The sequence below is a fragment of the Lactuca virosa genome, chromosome 6 (genome assembly GCF_052849685.1).
Source record: "Lactuca virosa cultivar CGN04683 chromosome 6, Lactuca_virosa_CGN04683_v6, whole genome shotgun sequence".
Taxonomy (NCBI): domain Eukaryota; kingdom Viridiplantae; phylum Streptophyta; class Magnoliopsida; order Asterales; family Asteraceae; genus Lactuca; species Lactuca virosa.
In genome coordinates this window covers 257,338,621-257,360,525 of record NC_136431.1, presented here as the reverse complement: position 1 = coordinate 257,360,525, position 21,905 = coordinate 257,338,621, and the positions used below count along the sequence as shown (strand labels likewise).

General features: G+C 36.9%; 1 pseudogene; it reads left to right on the top strand.

Moving 5' to 3' along the window:
• The first annotated feature begins 15,643 nt into the window (after window positions 1-15,643).
• Window positions 15,644-17,087, top strand: LOC145120162 (delta(12)-acyl-lipid-desaturase-like; annotated as a pseudogene).
• The last annotated feature ends 4,818 nt before the right edge of the window (window positions 17,088-21,905 follow it).

The following is a 21,905-nucleotide window of genomic DNA, read 5'->3' as shown; positions in this document are numbered from 1 at the left end:
TGATAGCTCGAGGAGCCGAAGGAGCAGCAGTTCGGGGAATTGCCAATTAGCAGCCAGAGGTTTATCGGTGGGTTTGCAGCAATGCGAGGTGAATCTCCTCACTGTGTGTATGGGTCTACGGCGACAATGCCGGCCCATTATGTTTGTGTATAGTAGGAAGACTCGGGGGTTAGCCCTAGGCATTTTTATGATATATGTTCCGGATTGCGATCTGATGTCGGGCGATGCCCGAGGTATGTTAGTATGCTAGAGGTCTTTGTGATTCTTGCATGTGTTGGTAGTATGTTTCCGGACCAGGGTCCGATGCCGGGGTAATCCCGAGGAATGTTTTATGTTGCATAGTAGATTATACTTGTTATCTTTGTGATACATGTATGTGCCTGGTAGGGAGGTGAGTGTGGGTGAGGTCTCGTATCTCACTACTAGCTGAGTACGGTCGGGGTTCCGTATCTCATTATTAGCGGAGCAGGGGCGGGGCCCGGGATAGGAGAGAGGTGAGTGTGGGCGGGGGCTCGTATCTCATTATTAGCAGGAGCGTGGACGGGGCTCCATGAATTTTCAGTAGCAGGACAGGGGCGGGGCCCAAGATAGGCGAGGCCTTAGAACATGAATTTAGTAGTGTATGTTGCTTTATGTGTTAGCATGTTTATGTGATTGTATATGTATAGCGGGCGGGTCCCGGAGATAGGCGAGGCCTAAGAGAAACCGATTTGTATACTGAGCGGGGCTCGATACCAGGCGGGGCCTGATGTCGGGTGGGGCCCGATGCCGGAGCGAGTCCGATGTAGGGCAAGTCCCGATGCAGCGGGCGGGGGCCCAATATGTGGTTATGTGTATGGTATGTGGTAGGTTGGGAACTCACTAAGCTTCGTGCTTACGGTTTTCAGTTTTGGTTTCAGGTACTTCCGGTAGCAGAGCGAAGAGCTCAGGATGACTGCATCGCACACACCATGATGTTTAGCCTGGGATGTTTTACTCTGATTTTTGATATGGAACTCTGATGACCATGTTTGATGAAATGTTTTGATAACTAATGGTTTTCTTAATGAATTAAAATGAAATTTTTAGTCTTGATTTTTGGGATGTTTCAAGTTGGTATCTGAGCCTTGGTTTGAGGGATTCGGGCACAATCTCGGGTGTGTCCGAACTCAAACTGAGGACTTGGTATGAAAAATTTTCAAAGGAAGTCATTTTTATAAAGATATTTGAGAAAAAAGAAAAGAATTTTGAAAAGAGAAATGAACTTTGAAAAGAGAATAGGGTGTTGTGCATGCAATCAGCCGAGCTCAAGTAAGTTCTCCCAAATTACCCATACATGTTTGTTTGGATATGATATGCTTATGAGAATTGCATGCTAGACTAGGGCTAAGGATCTAGGAGGATGCCTTATGTGCCTGTTATATGTGTATGAGCTTAGAATCGCATGCTAGTACAGATTCCTGATATGTGGACAGAATCGCTTGATTATGTTTCTGGTTAGATTCTCCGTTTGTCCGAATGCTACTTGCTTTGTGCTTTGTGGTACTTTGAGTGATGTGAGTTAGTTACTGGGTGAATACGTTAAGTCACATGTGATCAGGGTTGAATAATCTCGGAGTGCTGGATTTGACCCTACTGTGCAGCTCTTATCTGAGTCCAACCGTTGTAGGGATGAGTCCTTTACTCGAAGGATTATCCGAGCCTCATTACAAGTGATGGTATTCACGTAGTGGTTAATTGGCATTATGAAGAGTTCTTCAGCAGCTGAGGACTGGGTTGGGTTATAGATTTCCCTAGGGAAAGCCTAGGATCAGATTAGTGATGGGAGCAATAGTAGTAGTGCAAGGGATTTGGTGGAGTCAAGGCAATCTTTAAGGAAAGTACGGATAGATGTGGAAGGTAGTAGGGGCCCATACTACTGAAAGCAGAGGATCTGTACTCGAATCAAAGAGGGATGAGATAAAACCAGGGAACTTGTAGTGTGTGTGTGATCCCTCAGTAGTGGAGTATACTGATGGTTATTATGATATGTTGCAGAATGGTGACGCTACGGGGTAGACCAGTTGGCGATTCAGGCGCCGGTGAGGGATCAAGCTCGGGCTCAGGAGCCGAGCAGCTCAGGGAGCAGATGAGAGAGTTTATTTCAGCAGACTCCTTTGATCTTCGGTACGGTCAAGCAGGGCATACTAGAGATTTTGGATGAGAAGCTGAGAGCTTTCCGTACGAGCCGATGTCTCGAGGGGGACAAGATCCGACTTGCCTCCTGTCTTCTGAAGGACAGAGCGCAGGATTGGTGGGAGGAGGTTGGGCATGCCATTGGGGATGATGTCGCGTTGGACGCGATGACGTGGAGTGACTTCTCGGACAGGTTCAAGGCCGAGTTTGCACCGGTGATTGAGGTGCAGCAGTTAGCACGGGAGTTTCAGGACCTTCGGCAGATGACTGAGACTGTGGCGGAGATTACCACCAAGTTTAGGGAGAGGGCTCTTCTTGTTCCGCAGTATGTCGCAGACGAGGAGATGAAGAAGGCCCGATATCACAAGATGCTGAGGGATGACATCAGAAAGTTTGTGAGCAGGTCCAGCTGCAAGACGCTGGAGGATATCATAGCTCAAGGCAGGGAGAGGGAGATCGACCTAGAGCACCTCAGGAAGAGGAAGCCGGATGAGATTCAGGTAGCCACGGGTTCAGGCAAGAGACCCAAGGGGTCAGATTCGAGATCGAGGGACTATCAGAGTCAGAGCCGGTGTGGCAAGTTTGGCAGGACGCACGAGGGTGCGTGCAGGAGTGGTAGTGGTGGTGATTCTGGCTGCTTCAAGTGCGACCGAACTGGTCATTTTAGTAGAGATTGTACAGGTACCACCACCCATGGATCAGACCTGATCTGCTTCCATTGCAGTCAGCGGGGCCATAAGAAGGCCCAGTGTCCGAGCTTGGTTACCAAGGGACAGGTGATGACACCTGCCCCTGCGACGTTGAGGATCACCAACAGCCGTCAGGGCCGGTCAGAGGCACCTACGGTGAGGAGCAGGGCTTTCCAGCTGACCACAGAAGAGGCACGAGGAGCTTCCGATGTTGCAGGTGCGTATCTATTGCTTTCCTATCAACTTTTATTTATGATTTTATTGTTATGGTACTGCATCGATATTGAGTTATATGCCATTGGCATACTTTGGATTTTATAATAGTAGTTATAAGTCGTTCCCTTTTAGAGAAGGTTATCAGGATGCATTAACTGTAGCAAGCGTGACTAGAACTCGGGATATGTGTCGCTAGTATTTCAAGAAAGGTATTGATTGGTACTGGTTAGTAGGTCACTAGTAGTGGTGAGCGTCGGACTGTGAGCGGATCGATCCTTGGACGGTAAGAAGGATGAGGAATCCTTTCCAAGGCTGTGAGTTGTAAGGAGTTAGCTGAATCGAAGTGGGGGAAAACCATACAAGTATTCAAGAGCATAAATAAGTGCGAGCTGGGATAAGTTCACATCATGTTGGGTACGGAAGCAGCCTGATTGACCATGTGGATAGAGTAGTGCAGGAATTGGAAGTTTGGGAAAACTTCCCAACGTAGGGTTCGTGTATGCACAACAGCAGATAGCTAGTTTGGGAAACCAGGTCAGAGAATTTCCAACAGGACGCGGGTTTAGCCAGGATGTAAGACTACGGGATAGTCGTAGCATCTACTAGCAATCGGACAGTGAGAAAAGAGATGTAAGCATACGGGATAGCTGTAGCATTCATTAACAGGCTAGTTAGCGAAGTATGGGCGAGGGCTCGTATCTCCTAGATTGCGGAGTGTGGGCGAGGGCCCGTATCTCCTGGTGAGTGGAGTGTGGGCGAGACCCGTATCTCCTAGTCAGCATGATAAGAGTCAGAATAGGAAGTTGAGATCGGATGAGGGGTGGGCCTACATAGCCCTAGAAAAGGTGAGACCCGTGGGAGAGGCTGCTCCGAGATATAGCTTGGGTGGGACCCGTGGGCGAGGCGCGTGTGCTTATAGCAGCGCAGGTGGGACCTGGTAGAGCGTAGGGTCAAGGTAGGGGATCGAGGATCCTAGGACTTATAGAGCTAGAGTGGCAAGGTATATAGAACAGGTTTAGATAGCCGGAATTTCTTCGGAAGTCACTGGGAGCGACTAAGAGATTGAGCTTGGGTTTAGTAACCGGTGGGAGTCCGGTAACCCAGATGATGGTAGACCAGTTGGGACCAGGGTGGTCTCGGTTCATCCGGAAAGCGGATAAGAGACAGCAGGATCTTCGGACAGGTAGTGATAAGAGAATTCTGGAGTGGAGCAGCTAGTTGACCGAGAGGTGCTAAGTCGCTCACAGCTGGATTAAATAATCTCAGAGTAAAGGGTTTGACTCTGTTGCACAGCTCTCGTATAATTCTAACTGTTGCAGGGATGAATCTTCTACTTGAAGGATTATCTGATTTTCAAGCTGAGTTGAGTGTTCAACATATGGACATAGTAAGTGGAAGCATTCAATGGTTAACAGCGAAGGGACCAGCACTGGGAGTGGCTGGAGATTTGTTACAGTGAAGGATTTGTCCTTCGCAGAGACAGGAAAGGTTGTCGCTAATGTACAGTTTCCTTGGGAAGGCCATCGATTGCGCAGGGTAATGGTTGGACCTCAGGAGGTCAAGTGTAGCGGTCCTTTCAGGAGTCGGATTGATGCAAATAAGGTTAAGCGTTGTATAAGAATGGTTGTGAGAGTTCAGGCTAGCTTGGAATGGCTACTGTGACCCATGAGAAGTACCCAAGATAAGTATCCGCAGAAGACTTCGAGGACGAAGTCTAGTTTAAGTGGGGGGAGAGTTGTAACACCCAGTTTTGAAAGTACTCGGTTGTGGTCTCGGAGGCCAAGGGTAGGGGCGATTCGGTATTTTATGGGTCTCGGGTTTTATCCGGAATGTTTTAGGCTCGGGGGTGTGGCTAGAAGCGTAGGTCTTCCCGCCACCTTTTCGTGGATATAAAGTTAGTCGGAAACGGACTTAGAACGAAGAAGTTATAGCACTTTGAAGTTATTGGCAATATTGGTCCTTAATGGAGAAAGATGGAAAGAAAGGACCATGCATGCAAGGTGGTCAGCGCAAGAGTGTGCCCATCGTAAGCTGGGGTACGCCCAACGTAGAAGGGTTAAGTAATCGCGGGTGTTGGAAACGTACGCCCAGCGTACGCTCAGAGACCCTAAACCCTAATTTTAGGGTCAATCACTATATAAGGAACATTAGGACTCAAACCCTAGCCCCTTATCAGCCTCCCCAACCTCAGAAAAACCCTAGAACGTCTCATTCCTTCATTCTTGTGTGATTTTGATCTTCAGAAGCCCATCTTGGTGGTTTTAAGCTTGGAAGAAGAAAGAATAAGTTGGCAAAGAAGGACTTGGGTAGCTTGAGCTCATAGATCCGGGATAGCATCATCATTTGGGACTCTTTGGAGGTATAAAGTTCATAACTTTCCTCAATTATGCTTAGATCTAGTGTAGTGTGGTTTTGAAGTCATTTTGGTCCCAAGCATAGAACTTTATGGTTCAAATCCGATTTCTGGACTTAGAGTTGCCACTCTCAGTTCTAAATGAGTCCCTAAGGCAAAAAGTTGCCATCTTGAATGTCTTATTGGGATCATGCATGAATTAAGATCATTTTTATGGGAATGGAATGCTATTTTGGAGTTTGGGCTCATTAGGGCCATGAAAAGTCACCAAGTCAGTGACTTTATGGATTAAGACGTTGAAAAGGACTTGGATCTGTGATTGTAGCTTCTGGATTAGAGTATTAAGCACATAAAGGAAAAGTGACTTAACAGTGGAGTACGCTGAGCGTACATGCAGGTATGCCCATCGTACGCACCATTTAGCTTGTACGCTTAGCGTACATAGGAGTACGCCCAACGTACTCATCAGATATGGGCTTGGCTTGTTTTGGGCCTCGGTTTGGGCCATGCATTGGATTTTAGTTCTTTGGGCCTTAGTGGGCCATCAGAAGTTTAATATTTTGGGCCAAGAATATGTTTGGGCTTAGGGTAAGGCCTATTAGAGGGATTGGGCCCAATTTAGCAAATTGGGCCATTAGTGGGCCACTAGTGGGCTTGGGAAGCCTACCTAGTGTTGGGCCTTTTGTATTATGGCTTTGGGCCTTAGTCATGGAACAAGTTAGACTAGGGGTAAAATGGTAATTTTACCTTAAGGAGGATTATTGATTTGGACTAAGTGTTATTTTGGTACTGATAGCTCGAGGAGCCGAAGGAGCGAGCAGCAGTTCGAGGAATTGCCAGTTAGCAGCCAGAGGTTTATCGGTGGGTTTTCAGCAGTGCGAGGTGAGTCTCCTCACTGTGTGTATGGGTCTACGGCCACAATGTCGGCCCATTATGTTTGTGTATAGTAGGAAGACTCGGGGGTTAGCCCTAGGCATTTTTATGATATATGTTCCGGATTGCGATCCGATGTCAGGCGAGGCCCGAGGTATGTTAGTATGCTAGAGGTCTTTGTGATTCTTGCATGTGTCGGTAGTATGTTTCCGGACCAAGGTTCGATGCCAGGGTAATCCCGAGGAATGTTATATGTTGCATAGTAGATTATACTTGTTATCTTTGTGATACATGTATGTGCTTGGTAGGGTGGTGAGTGTGGGCGAGGTCCCGTATCTCACCACTAGCTGAGTACGGACGGGGTTCCGTATCTCATTATTAGCAGAACAGGGGCGGGGCTCGGGATAGGAGAGAGGTGAGTGTGGGTGGGGGCCCGTATCTCACCATTAACAGGATTGTGGACAGGGTTCCATGACTTTTCAGTAGCAGGACATGGGCGGGGCCCAAGATAGGTGAGGCCTTAGAACAGGAATTCAGTAGTGTATGTTGCTTTATGTGTTAGCATGTTTATGTGATTGTATATGTATAGCGGGCGGGGCCCAGAGACAGGCGAGGCTTAAGACAAACCGATCTGTATACTGAGCGGGGCTCGATGCCAGTCGGAGCCTGATGTCGGGTGGGGCCCGATGCCGGAGTGAGTCCGATGTCGGGCAAGTCCCGATGTAGCGGGCGGGGACCCAGTATGTGGTTATGTGTATGGTATGTGGTAGGTTGGGGAACTCACTAAGCTTCGTGCTTACTGTTTTTAGTTTTGGTTTCAGGTACTTCCGGTAGCGGAGGGAAGAGCTCGGGATGACTGCATCACACACACCATGATGTTTAGCCTGGGATGTTTTACTTTGATTTTTGATATGGAACTCTGATGACAATGTTTGATGAAATGTTTTGATAACTTATGGTTTTATTAATGAATTAAAATGAAATTTTTAGTCTTGATTTTTGGGATGTTTCAGAAACTAACCATATTCATTTACGCTCACCACAAAACCTTGGCGATGATGAGAAGTTACACCAACAAAAGGGAAATTATCTGACCGGGAGTCACGAGATTTGCTTCCGCCTTTCTAACATTACAAAGTTTTTCCGAAAAAAAGGAGCAACTAAGACATATGTTCTCTAGCAACGAATGGGAGTAATGTAAATTTTCCGGTAAGCCTAAAGGAATGTACATTACTTCTTGGAGATTTAGAGATGCAAAGGCAAGTCGTAACAATTGACTTGCCAAAGTACAAGAAAAAAGTGGATAGATTTGGTTCTGATCTTGCAATTAAACATTGTCAGGTGAATGATGCCGACTTTGATCCGAGTAATTCGTTTTCCTTTTAGTTATCTATTTATATATTTTATAAAATTTTGATATTTATCGATTAATAATGTTTTTTTGTTTCAAAATTGTAGCTAGTTGGTGGGGACTATTTGGTGGCACAACTCCTCGTTTGACAAAGATTGCAATGAGGATTCTTTCTTTAACTAGTAGTTCATCGGTTTGTGAAAGGAATTGGAGCACGTTTGAAGGGGTTAGTAATCTAAAGCATTAAATTTATATTTTATAAAATTTAAATATTAAGCACGTATGACCTCTTTGTTGTGTTTAAATTTGTAGGTACATACAAAGAAACGAAATAGATTGGAGACAAGCAAATTGAACAATCTTGTTTATGTTCAATTCAATGCTAATTTAATGGAAAAAAACAAAAAGAGAAAAGATAGAAACATGGAAGTGCTATTATCAAATCATTCTCTCTCCGCTCAAGAATGGATTGTAGATTGCGATGATTGTGATGTAGATGAAGTAGACCCCAAAACGGTTGATGAAGCTCTTGAAACCGATGTTAGTCAAGCACCCCGAGGAAGTCCAAAAACGAGGGAACTTTTCGATGAAGATTTCGAGTCCGAGAGTTAGGAGCAAGTGTTAGAAGAAGACGAATATGAGTCGGATGGGGTTCAAATAATGGAAGTATGTGGAGAAGATTAGAAGAAAATTGTTGTGCTTGTTAAACTTATTATTAAACTTTTATGGACTTGTTGGATGATGATTTTGTGTGTTTGTTAAACTTATTATTAAACTTTTATGCTTATTTTGGATGATAAATGGTTGTGCTTGTTAAACTTATTAAGTTATTATTAAACTTTTATGCTTATTTACTTATATTCTTAGTATTAAAGTTTGATTTATAAATTTTTGAATTATTTTTTTAATAATTAATGGTCCCCGATTAATCATCGTCTAACTGATAATCCCTAGACCCCAGTCCACCGTCTAGCTAACGTCTAGCGTTTTCTGCAACCTTGATATATATATATATATATATATATATATATATATATATATATATACAAGTAGCTTCATGCGAAAACATAAATATTTTGCGAAAATGTGAAAACAGATTTTATCTTATTAAAATCAAACACAAGTACTTTAGAAATTACATTTATTAGCAAGATAATAAGTTTACATGGAAAAGTGTTATGGTAATATAGATTTAAAGGTGGTTTTAACAACCGTTTTTTTTTCACATCCTTAACCACTTTTAAATACAAATTTTCATAATAAAAAAATAAAAAAAAATATGTTTTACTAATATGAAACAATTTCTCATGTATCATCGATTATCATCATGTAGTTAAAAATTTGGATGGATTATTGTCCAAAATATAAGGTTGAGCCTATATTATTTCAAGAATTACTATAAGTGGAGTGAATGCACAACAGGACGGGTGGGGATCCATCATGTAAGAGTGTTGAGATGGGGATGAAGATGAAAATAAGGTAGTTGGGCATATATTATGAGATTAATCTTAAATGTAAAGTATAACAATTATCAAAATATCAAAGAAAGGATACTATTGTAATTTTATACATGTCTAACGATGATTTTTAACTGTGTTAGTGGAGTGTGTTTGATTTAAAACAAAATGCAACTATTAAAGATAAAAAATGCAAACAAAATGCTTTTGGGATCCAATCCATAATATTCATATAAGCATGTGGGATACACTAAAACATACAAACCATTTATAAACCATATCATACCGACCGATGTGGGATACACTAACACTCCCTCAGTCACGGGGATACGAGACGCCTGCTATGATACCATGTAAACATAGTGGAACCCAAAATTATCTATCCAAAATAACTCTTGTGGAAATAATGGAGACTCCAACATATATAGTCACTTATAAAATCGTGTCGTACCGATATGGGATACGGTAACACTCGTTTCCAAAATAAACCCTCTTTATCAAAGTGTGAACTTGAGACAAGTCTCAAGCAGTTCTATTCTTTCTTCCTGTACTTATGGTCAACCAACCCCGAATGGAAAGAAGGGTATACATTTGATGACCAGACTAATAATATATATATATATATATATATATATATATATATATATATATATATATATATATATATATATATATATATATAATAAAGAAGAGGAACTTTTCAACGAATGAAAAAGTAAGAAACTAAGAATGAAGGAGGCAGGAAGCTACTGCTCCTAAAATGATTGTTGATCCACCACGGTTTAGTGGAGTGTCTGTTTTATTCAACACATGGACTTATTGAGAGGTAATGGTCTACAAGTAATCTAGTATGGTCAACAAGACTTGTAGCAATTGAAAGTTTTATTCAAAACATGGACTTATAAAAATATTGAAATCATCTTGTCTGTTTTATTTTTTCCCCTTAAAGTATTTTCTAATTTTCTAGTCGAGCAGTGGATAATAGGATGAAACGACATTCATGAATCAAGAAATTAGTACCACAAAAATATTCTAATTTATTAAGTAAATGAGTCGTGGCAATTGAAAATGTTACTTAATTTATTAAGTAAAATTAAGTAAAAATATTCCAAATCAAACGGTCTTTCCGACCCATTCAGCTAGAAAGATCTTTATGGGTATGAAAAGATGTTTATCAAACGGGACCTTAGTCAAAATAGGCAAGTCTCTTATATAAGATATGGAATTCATTAAATATAGACAAAATTTCATAATTGGTCCCTAAGGTTTGCAAACCACATAGACCAGTTACGTGATGTTTTCCTTGAAAAGTCCTTAAAATGAGATATTTTACAAACGATAGGGACCAATATTTATGAAATTTTGTCTTAAATATAAAAAAGTTGTAACCATTAAAAATGAACTCATTAATAAATTCGCTAAAAGCCTAAAACTACTCATGCTTGACTCACTTTAGATTATAATGACTTTGTACGAATCCAAATTAAAATATTTATGTTACAATAAAAGTAAGATTAAACCAAGCTATAAGATTGAAATTCTTGCACAACAAACAAGATTATATAATACGTGAAAGAAACCAAAACCTTCAATTGATTTAATATGAATTCTTGAGTAACATTTCGTTACATACCTTCTGCAACATCTACAATCCATATTCTTCCTCGCCATTTTTATCTCATTTTTGGCGGTGAAACCGATAAGTGAGAAAAGGGGCCAATAACTTTTTGGTTTAGTTTTTTGACCGAACAATATAAAATAAAAGTAAATTCTCCGGCATATTTATTTTTTCTCTTAAAGGTTCGAAAGTCATGCCATGTGAAGAAGGCACGTTGGAAGATTTTAAAGCTATATTCAACGGATGTATAATTCTAGCCGTTTCGTGTGTAAATAAAAGTAGTGTGTAATTAGTGTGGTGTGTAAATAAAAGTAGTGTGTAATTAAAAATAGGGTTGTAAACAAATTAAACGTTCAACAAATTGTTCGTGAACTATTCAGCGGGAAGTTCGTTTATTTTTGTTTATTTAATAAATGAACGAACATAAACACAAATATTATATATTGTTTAGACAGGATATGATATTCACATCAATAATTGTTGTGTGCTATACTCGATCATAAATGTGAGAGCAATTATAAAGTAAAACAAATATGAATTGAATTGGTTGACTCTCATAAGATGAAAGTATGTAATGGGTTGTAACCAACATTCATAGGTACTTGTGAGATAATAAGTATTGAACATGACCAACATTAAACATCAAGATCACGTCATGGATCGCTATCATTAGTAATACTTGATAAAATGTACTATCTTTGTATCATTAAGGCTAAGGGGTATCCTTACGCGTGAGAAAGGAGTGAAAGCATGCCATGTCATTATTTTAACCATTCCACAACCAGTCCACTAGGTTGTGGAAATGGTGTTCACTAGTGAGGTGGTGGTGAAGAAGAGAGAGCATGTAGAGAAAGATAGACACAAACAAATTTTCCACCAATCAAAGCTCATGTCTTCTTCCGTAGCCGGTACCACGCCACAAGACACCTACTCCCCACTAGGGCGGTGTTCACGCGTGGGTAAAGGTGTCACGTAGGCACCACGCGTAGCCAAACCCAATCCATACCGCAAAGCCTAATACCTAAGATGTATATCATGAATCGCTATTATTAATTACAATTTGATGTAGTCAAATGTTGATCTTTAAACGGGAATATATATATATATATATATATATATATATATATATATATATATATATATATATATATATATATATATATATAGAGAGAGAGAGAGAGAGAGAGAGCGCTATGTTCAAATGAGAACATTTTTTAATTTGAGAACAAATTCGGACCACTAAATGTTTTTTAATTAAAATTTCCAAATTATGAATTTAACTAAAAATACTAACCATCCACCGACCCTCACCAACCACCACTCTACCGACACTACACCAGCACAGATCATCGGCCATTGCCGTCGTCGGGACCGCTGCACCATCGCCTTCCCACCGTATTCACTCGTCGTTCTGCTTTTCTGATCATTCACCTAGGTTTTCGAAAGGTAATTACGAATGATTCAACATCGAGGCGTTGTTGGAGTTGGTTGTCCCCGAGTCTACTTTAATTGACGCCGCATTCGATGGCATCGTCGAATTTAGGTCTACCGATTTCACTCGATCAACAAATAACTCATCGTTCACTATCTCTGCTGCAATAGGTATTTTAAAATGTAATAGTTTAAAATACCGATAAACCCTAAACCCTAAGGTCAGTCACCAATAGATATTTTAAAATGTAATAGTTTAAAATGAAAATGAAAGAGGTACTCAACGCAAGAGTCGATCTCGTGACTTCTCATTAAGGGCTGAGGCGTGTTAGCCGATGAGCCACATGATCTTTTTGTTATCTTATAAAAACCTATTGTTTTGTGTCAAGCCATCATAATATGAATCAACATGTTACCTATTGTTATAATAAATATATTTATCAAAATACCATAACATAATAGAAATTATTTTAAAAATATACATTGTAATAAGAAATTATAAAAGTACAAAGTTATAATAATTAAAAAAAGAACTTTCAATTCTATTTCTTACATTTAACCCTTAAAACTCTACCTATTGATATCATGACTACTTATTGACCGGTCAATTATCCATTTTTTTTTAAAATATTATGACTTATAAAAAACAAAAACAAATAGTGGAGCTAAAACATGACAAGACTATTAATTAAAACAATCTAACATTTTAAAAAAATATAAAAATAAAGTTGAGAACCAAAGGGCGTCTGGGCTTTTGGGCCAGTGGTATTTGGTGTTGCGTTCCCTCATTGTCGAAACTTTGTTAGGGACATAGATGAATTTAGGAGAATATTTAGGAATAGAATAGATTTGCTGTTAAAAAAATAATAATAATAATAAAGTTGAAAATTATAACGAAAGTCTGGACAAAATCGTTGATTTTTTTAAAAGCGTCAAAACAAATGAAGTTTCGTGTGGCTGTCATGGGTCTGAATTCGAGAAAGAAAAAAAATTAAAACATGGACTATTTAATTAAGTTGTTTCTCACACATGGATTATTTATGTGTATTTGAAAACTACGGAGACCAAAATGAAAATATATATATATATATATATATATATATATATTTGTCGATCCAATTTTAGTAAGAGGAGCTATCGTTTTGTCAAATGTTACTAATTTTAGTAAGAAGAGCTATCATTTTGTCAAATGTAAACGAAGCATGATGACGTGTCAGTTCTGATGACGTGACATGCTGACATGATATACTGATGTGTCAAAATTGAATTTTTTTTCCACAAAAAACACTAAGTTTTCACTTTTTTCGATTTTGACACTAAGTTTAATTTTTTCTTTCAATTTTGACACTATGTTTTTTTATTCCAAATCGAACATCATTTTTTCCAATTTTTTTTAATGTTGACAATTTTCAATAAAAAACCACGGTTTTGTATAAATATAAGGTTTTTTACATTCAAACCATAATTTTATATATAAATATGTATTAGTTATATAAAAACCGTATTTTATATTAAATACGCAACTTTAAAATGAGTTTGAAAGGTTGGAGGCGTGTAGTCGATCAAAACCCGGATGTCAAAATTGCAACCCGTGAAATTTTTACATCTTATTAGAAGCTTATGGTTAGTTTGATTCTCATGATATAACTAATGCATATTTATACATTATGCTTTGAATGTAAAAAAAACAAAAAAAAACAAAAAACAAAAAAAACACCTTCTATTTAAATAAAAATGTGGTTTTTAAACGAAAAAATATATTTATACGGTTTAAAATGTAATAAAAATGTATATTTATACGGTTTCAAATGGAAAATGGTCAAAATTGAACAAAATTTGATAAATGATATTCGATTTGGAACAAAAAAACAGTGTCAAAATTGAAAGAAAAAATTAAATTTAGTGTTAACATCGAAAAAAATAAAAACTTAGTGTTTTTTGTGGAAAAAAAAATTCAATTTTGACACGTCAGCATATCATGTGAGCATGTCACGTCATCAAAACTGACATGTCATCATGTCACGTCAGCATGTAACCTGGTTGACCGGTTAAGTGGTCAGAATTGTAACAAATTGGAAAACACGGTGTCAAATTTGAGAAAAAAAGACAGTGTCAAATTAGAATTTTGGTGTAAACTGGATGTCTTTTGTATTGTTTACCCAATGTAAATGTGTATATAATTTGTCATGAATGATATTAATTTACCACTCAATTCTAGAACATGAAAAAAAAGTATATTAAGCCACTGTTTTTTCATGTATTGTTCATAATTTTTTGATTTAGCAAGTGACATATCTAAAATGTTTTGTTTAAAACAATGTTTTAAAAAACGGTTTTTTAGTTGAACCGGTATGGCGACCAATTCCCGATTTAACCGGTTCGATCGCCGGTTGAACCGGTTTCTATATTTTTCATGTTTTTTACTTTTTTTTTCTATTTTCCTACACAAACATACATATATAAATCATGAATTTGATGTTTACAAGTTCAAACATTAAAAATACACATAAAAATAAATTGTAGATGAATCCAAATACATTAAAATAACACATAACCATAAGTTTTAATGTTTTACATTAATCTATATATGTTAAAAAGAAAAATAAAGTATAATACCGAAACAAAATATAGTTTTAGATGAATATAAACACATAAAAAACTTTATAACATTTGTCATATGTTTTTATTTAGAGAAAACTAAATAGATTTCAAAAAAATCACCAAAGTTTATTATGTAAATTATTCTTTTTCATGTGTTTTTATTCGATTTAACCGGTTCAACTGGGTTTTTCTAAAAACCGACCGGTTCAATCCGGTTCAGAAATCAATATAAAACCAGTGATAGTTGAATTGCTCTCTCCTCTGGTTCTCGGTCCAACCGGTTCGACCGGCCGGTTCAAACCGGTTTTTAAAACACTGGTTTAAAATATAATAATAGTCCCATTTGTTTTTAAGTATTCCAATATTGATGCAGTGTAGAAAGGACGGTTTTGAAGGTTCCAAAAGCACTATCAAGTTTTCACCACAAAAAATATATATATTCTAATCTATAATGTGAATTAGAAGCTACTAATTTTAAACCTAAAATTCCATCTTGTAGAATTTGGTATCATAAAACAGTTCTCTTTATAATAAGATATCAAATCACAACCAAATCAAATCCATCAACCAAAGAATCTGTTGTCAGTTGAAAAATAAAATATCCTCAACCAGAAAATCAAGTCTCCCTCGGAACTAAAAAAATATATAGATAAATAAAATAAAATAATGAGTATATGAGTTATCTGGAAAAAAAAAACAACAAGAAAAAAACAAGAAAGACGTGCAACCCGCTGCCCATTTTCAATTTAATTTAAAAAATTCAATGCCAAATTGCCACAGTCGATTGAGTCGTTTCAGTCCAAGATTCGATACGTGAATTTTATATATATATATATATATATATATATATATATATATATATATATATATATATATAATCTGCCCATTGCATACCGTGATATTTATCCAGAGCTATTTCTTAAGAAACATGGTTGGTAATGGCCGTTCAAATCCTAGTGATGTAGATGGTAAGAAATCCGAAACTGAAAGTAACAAACGAGCCCCAACCTCGAAACCTCCCTTTACATTAGCAGATATCAAGAAAGCCGTACCTCCTCACTGTTTCGAAAGATCTTTGATTCGATCCTTTTCATATATTGCGTATGACCTCACCTTAGTCTGGATCTTGTACCACCTCGCCACAACATATATTCCACAGCTCCCTCACCCTCTTCCTTACCTTGCCTGGCCGGTTTACTGGTTCGTTCAAGGTTGTGTGTTCATCGGAATTTGGGTTATTGGTCATGAATGCGGTCACCATGCTTTCAGTGACCATGTATGGGTAGACGATTGTATAGGGTTTGTTATACACTCATGCCTTCTAACGCCTTAATTTTCTTGGAAAATAAGCCACCGCCGGCACCATTCTAATACTGGTTCTTTTGACCGTGACGAAGTATATGTCCCAAAGACAAAATCAAAACTCGGTTCTTCTGCGTTTTACCTCGACAATCCAATAGGTCGAACGTTAACCCTTGCTGTCAAACTCAGTCTCGGATGGTATATCTACTTGTCCATCAATGCTGCCGGAAGACCTTATGATAAATTCGCAAGCCACTATGATCCAAGAAGCCCTATTTTCTCTGATAACGAGCGAGTCCTGATCCTCATCACTGACATCGGACTTGTCAGCTTTTCTTTCTTGCTGTATAAAGTGGCCACATTTGCAGGGTTCGCTAATGTTTTTTGTGTCTACGGAGGCGCGTTGATGGTCATGAACGCATTTCTTGTTACCATCACATACCTTCAGCACACTCACCCTTCTTTGCCCCGCTACGACGACTCTGAATGGAACTGGATGAATGGTGCTTTCTCAACAATGGATAGGGATTACGGGGTTCTGAATAAGGTGTTCCATAACGTTACTGACACACATGTCGTACACCATTTGTTTTCTTACATTCCTCATTATCATGCCATGGAAGCCACCAAAGCGATCAGGCCAATTGTGGGAGAGTTTTATCAAAAAGATAGCACTCCATTTTTCATGGCGTTATGGAGAGAATCCAAGAACTGTCTGTTTATTGAGCCGGATGAGGGTGATGAGAAGAACAAAGGTATCTACTGGTTCAGAAGTCAGTACTGATCAAGAAAGCATGCAAACAAGTGAAAAGGGAATAAATTGTTGCTATCCTATATTCCTATATATATGTAATTTGAATGATCTACTATGTATTTGTATCTTTGTTTGTCCCACTTTTAAGTAATGGTGTAATTCCTACAAACATTACTATAATAAAGAAAAGCACGGGCATGTTTAGCGATGGACTAAACAATATAATATACCACCCCAGAAATATATTTTTGGTTAATTTTTGGATGTATTATTGAAGGAACTTTTTTGTTAATTTTGGGATTGACAGAATTTATACATGTTCGTTGGTCACTGATCCGTCGTATATACAGTATATATGACGGAATAGTGGGAAAGTAAATGTATAGATTCTCTGCAAAATTAACAAAAAAAATCCGTCACTAATGCTGCTCAAAAGTAACTAAAATATATATTTGGTGGGTGCATGGTATATTGTTTATCAACATTCATCCATGGCTAAACATGCTGGTGCTTTTCTTTATTATATATGTAGTAATGTTTGGAGGAATTACATCATTACTTAAAAGTTGGAAAAACAAAGATACCTATAGTTTTTGTCATGCTCGTTGGTCGAATCAGCCTTCGGTATATTACTTACAAAAAATTTGGTCAAAGGTTTCGATATCAATTTATAACTCTGTTTTACATCATTTCCAAAAGAAAAATGTATTAATTGTTGTTTAGGTGTCGGAGGAATGCGTTAGAAAAAATAAAATTAGATAAAGGGGATGATTGTCGGAATTAATGGCGGGCCTGAGAAGAATTAAGACTAGCAACAGCGACGTTGGTGTTTCTGTTTCTACAATATTTATATTGGTCAAAAAGATTTAAAAGAAAAAGACAAAATTACATAAATGATCCCTATGTTTTATCAAACGTCATCTATACTAATTTTTTAGACAAACATGGTCAGGTGGTTTTTTTAGACTAGTTTTTTAGACAAACCCATAGTTTTCTGTTGTAACAAATTTCATTCAAGTTATTATTATACCCTTTTAAATTAAACATTTTTCTATTTTATTTATATATTTTTACTTTAAAAATAGGAAATAAATAAAAACCCAACCACCCATACTCCTCTCTCTCTCTCTCTCTCTCATCGTCGACCACTCCATCATCGAAAGTCTTGAGCGGGGCCTTCATCTCGCCACAGTCCACCGACACCATCGTTTTCCACCCCCACAATCAATCGATCGGCAAAATTTCTCCAAATATGAAAACATAAATTTCTGGCTCTTATCCCTATAAGGGCTTCGACGACCACCGCCTTCTCCGAGGGGTTTTTAAACCCAAATTGGAACACATAATCGGTGGTCTCAGTGACAAATCGGTGCCACTTTACCCTCACCCTCACCCCAGTTTCATCAAAAAAATCCCTAATATCCATAATCGATCGATGCTTCTTCCTCTGATTTTTAAAAATGCGAAGATGGTGGGTTGTTTAGGGTTGGTGGTTGAAGTGTAAGTGGTGTATGGTGGTTGTGAAGATGGAAATCAAGTGAACATGAGATGATGAAGAACCTTTGTCAATATGATGATGCAGATAGTTGAAGTCGACGATGGAATAAATAGTCTGGATTGGAGATGGTGTTAGTATCGTGATTACCTGATCGTGATGAGGGAGGACGAGAAAGATGAGAGAAAGCATAAAGAAAAGAGCGGGGTAGGGGTGCCAGATAGGGGTGGGGTGGGTGGGTTGGGTGTTTTTTTTATTTCTTTTTCTTTTCCTATAAATTATATTTAAACAAAACCAAAGGTAAAAGAAAAAAGGTAAAGAAATCTTTTTACATGGAAAAAGATCATCAATCCACGATTTTAGAAATCATGGGACCATAATCATAAAAGAAAATTAATAACGATTGAGTTTGTGACCTTGATAAATCATAAAGATCATGTAGGTTTGTTAAAGAAAAATATTCAGTGTGGTTTCTAGCCCAAATGAGAAGCCAAGGATTTATAAGAGAGTAAAGTGCAGAACTGTCCTATGATATATCATTATTATATATATATTAAAGTTATGAAGAAAATGAATAGTAAATTTGTTATTTTTTTGGCAGAATTGATCCCTGTATTATTATTGGGCTTCGAAAAGGAATAGTAAACTTGTCATTTTTTGGCAGAATTGGTCCCTGTATTATTATTGGGCTTCAAAGTTAGGAATAATAAATTTGGATGTTTTTTTGACAACTTTGCTCCTCATTCTTTAACCATTTTCACACTTTTGGTCCTTGCAACCAATATTTTTACATTTTTTAGGAACCTTTTAATATTTAAAGTTCGGCCACAAAACTTTAACGGTTTGACAACTTTGATCCATTTTCTAAAAAGTTGCAAATTTCTACCCCTTTAATTCTGTAGCCATTTTGACACTTCTGGTCCTTGCAGTCAAAACTTTTACATTTTTCCATAAAAACTGGATGTTTTTTTGGCAACTTTGCTCCTCATTCCTTTGACACTTTTGGTCCTTACAATCAATATTTTTACACTTTTTAGGAACCTTTTAATTTTTAAAGTTTGGCCACAAAACTTTAACGGTTTGACAACTTTGATCCCTTTTCTAAAAAGTTGCTAATTCCTACCCCTTTAATTCTTTAGTCATTTTGACACTTCTGGTCATTGCAGTCAAAACTTTTACATTTTTTCATAAATACATGAAAAAAACGGTCTGGGGCAAAGTCCGAGCTTTTCATCCTTGCAGTTTCAACGTCTGACATATTTATCGACTCGTAAACAACATTGAAAGCTTCTGGCCCTCGTGCAGCGAGGGTAACCTTTCTAGTTGTTTTTATTACTTTGTGTCCTTAAAAAATTGTTTTGCAAAAAACATCTTTATTATAAAGTTTTAGTTTGGTGTCTAACTGGTTTACCTTTTATATATATATATATATATATATATATATATATATATATATATATATATATATATATATATAAAAGGTTCGGATCCGGTAGGAATCCAAAAATTGGTAGGAACCGCGATAACTATTCTCCACCAATAATTTCGTCAAAGTACAAACGTCAAACTCATTTACTTGGTCGTGACACGTTCGCGTGTGGCGCACGTGCATGGAACGTAATACGGACTCGAGGAATAATCATGCGCGACGAACGTCCATGAAACACCATTTAAACGAGTTTTCCTTTTCTTTTTCTTTTTCATTTGTTTTTTTTTGTTTTTTATTATTTTTCGTTAAAAAAAATTCAATTTTTTTTCCTAAATAGATATATGCTTGGTTTAAAGGTTTTTATATTTTTTTTGTTTTTTTTATTTAGTTATTTTCGTTTTTTTATTTTTTCGTTTTTATAAAAAAAATTCTTTTTTTTTCGTTTTTTTTGTGTTTTTTTAATATCATTACTACATACTTGAAGATAGTAGAGTTTTTTCTTTTTTTTTATTTTTATTTTTTGATTTTTTAAACTAAATATCGATTTGAGTTTTTAATGTTTGACAATTATAAAATTTTAAATAATAAGAATATTAAGGATCATAATATTTTCCATTCATACCATTTTTGAATTATATTATTTTGGATCATAACTTTTTGAATCTTAGTATTTTGAATCATAACGATATTATGCATCATATATTTTTGGATCATTTTAATTTGGATCATAATATATTGAATTAAATAAAGTTTTGTTCAATGCAACATTTGGATCATTATAATTTTTGAATCATAAAAAATATAATAATTAAGGATCATTAAATATTTGTATCAAAATAGTTAAGGATCATAAACATATTGAATCATAAATATTTTGAATTATCTCTATTTGCATCATATTTTGTTCAATATTTTTTAAAAAAACTTTTAATGTTTTAAAATCAAGTTTGGTATCTAAAACACCGTATTTTTTAAAAATTCTTTTTACAAAGTCATTAGAATAGTGAGTAGAAGTATTCCTTAAATTTTTATAATTTTTGGAGAATTTATTTTCTAGGTTTTTTTATAAATATTTTTTTTTCAAATTATCATGATTGTGCTCATTTTGTAAAGAATTAAATTTTAATTACTTTGGTTTTTCAGATTTTTTTTTGAAAGAAAAAAAAAATTTATGACCGAAAAACTAAACGGGTGGAAAAAAAACCCAACCAGCCAATGAGGGTTGGACTCTTGTCATGCTGGGGATGGGGGCACGTGTTAACTCCTGGAGAGGCCACATGGCCGAATTTTCCTTTTTTTTTTCTTTTAATATTTTTGCTTTTGTTAGTTGTACCATCAAAATAATTAACATTCCCCTGTAATTATCAAAATCTCGCAATTAATTACGAAAATGTTATATCATCTCGCGAGATTTTGACGATAAATAAAATCAAATCCTGACAATTTATTTTTTCAATCTTAAAGCCAAAAATTGTCCTCCCGGTTCCTAGCTCACCATCACAAACAACAAAATTTCAACTTTTATTATTATTATTATTATTATTATTATTATTATTATTATTTGCAATGATACCTGATTATCATCCCAGAGTTTCAATCTAAAAAGGAAAGCTTAAAATTAGAATAGTCAAAGGTAAGTTTTGATTTAATAATTAGAAATCATCTTTAATTCAAAACTGATTTTGATTCCTTCAATAGAACATTTACGAGAATGAAAGGGAATTAAAGCCACTGTCAATGAAAATTGAAAACCAATAACATTTGATTCATCATCACAATTTAAATCAAAATGAAATGAATATGATCGAGACTTCATCGAAAACAGTTGGCATAATTTGAGGTCCATGAATCTTCATCAATTCCAAAATCCATCGAAAATAATCGGCATAATTCGAATATATTTTTTGTGCATGTTTCTTATGACAAGTACACACACAAGATGGGGAGGTACACGACCACAGGAAAGTACATAGCAGAGGATTTAGATTGCTGATTGTTATTTTTCCACCTCTCTCCCTTCCTGAAGACACGTCCCTAAACCACCCACTGAACCCCGTCCCTCTATTGGAATCGTTCCTCCTCTGGCAAAAGCAGTTTGTCGAAAAGTTGCATTTTAAGATCTCCGGTTCCGACCATTTATATCGCTTTCGCGACGCACCACCGCCGGTTGTGGCTTCAGGCG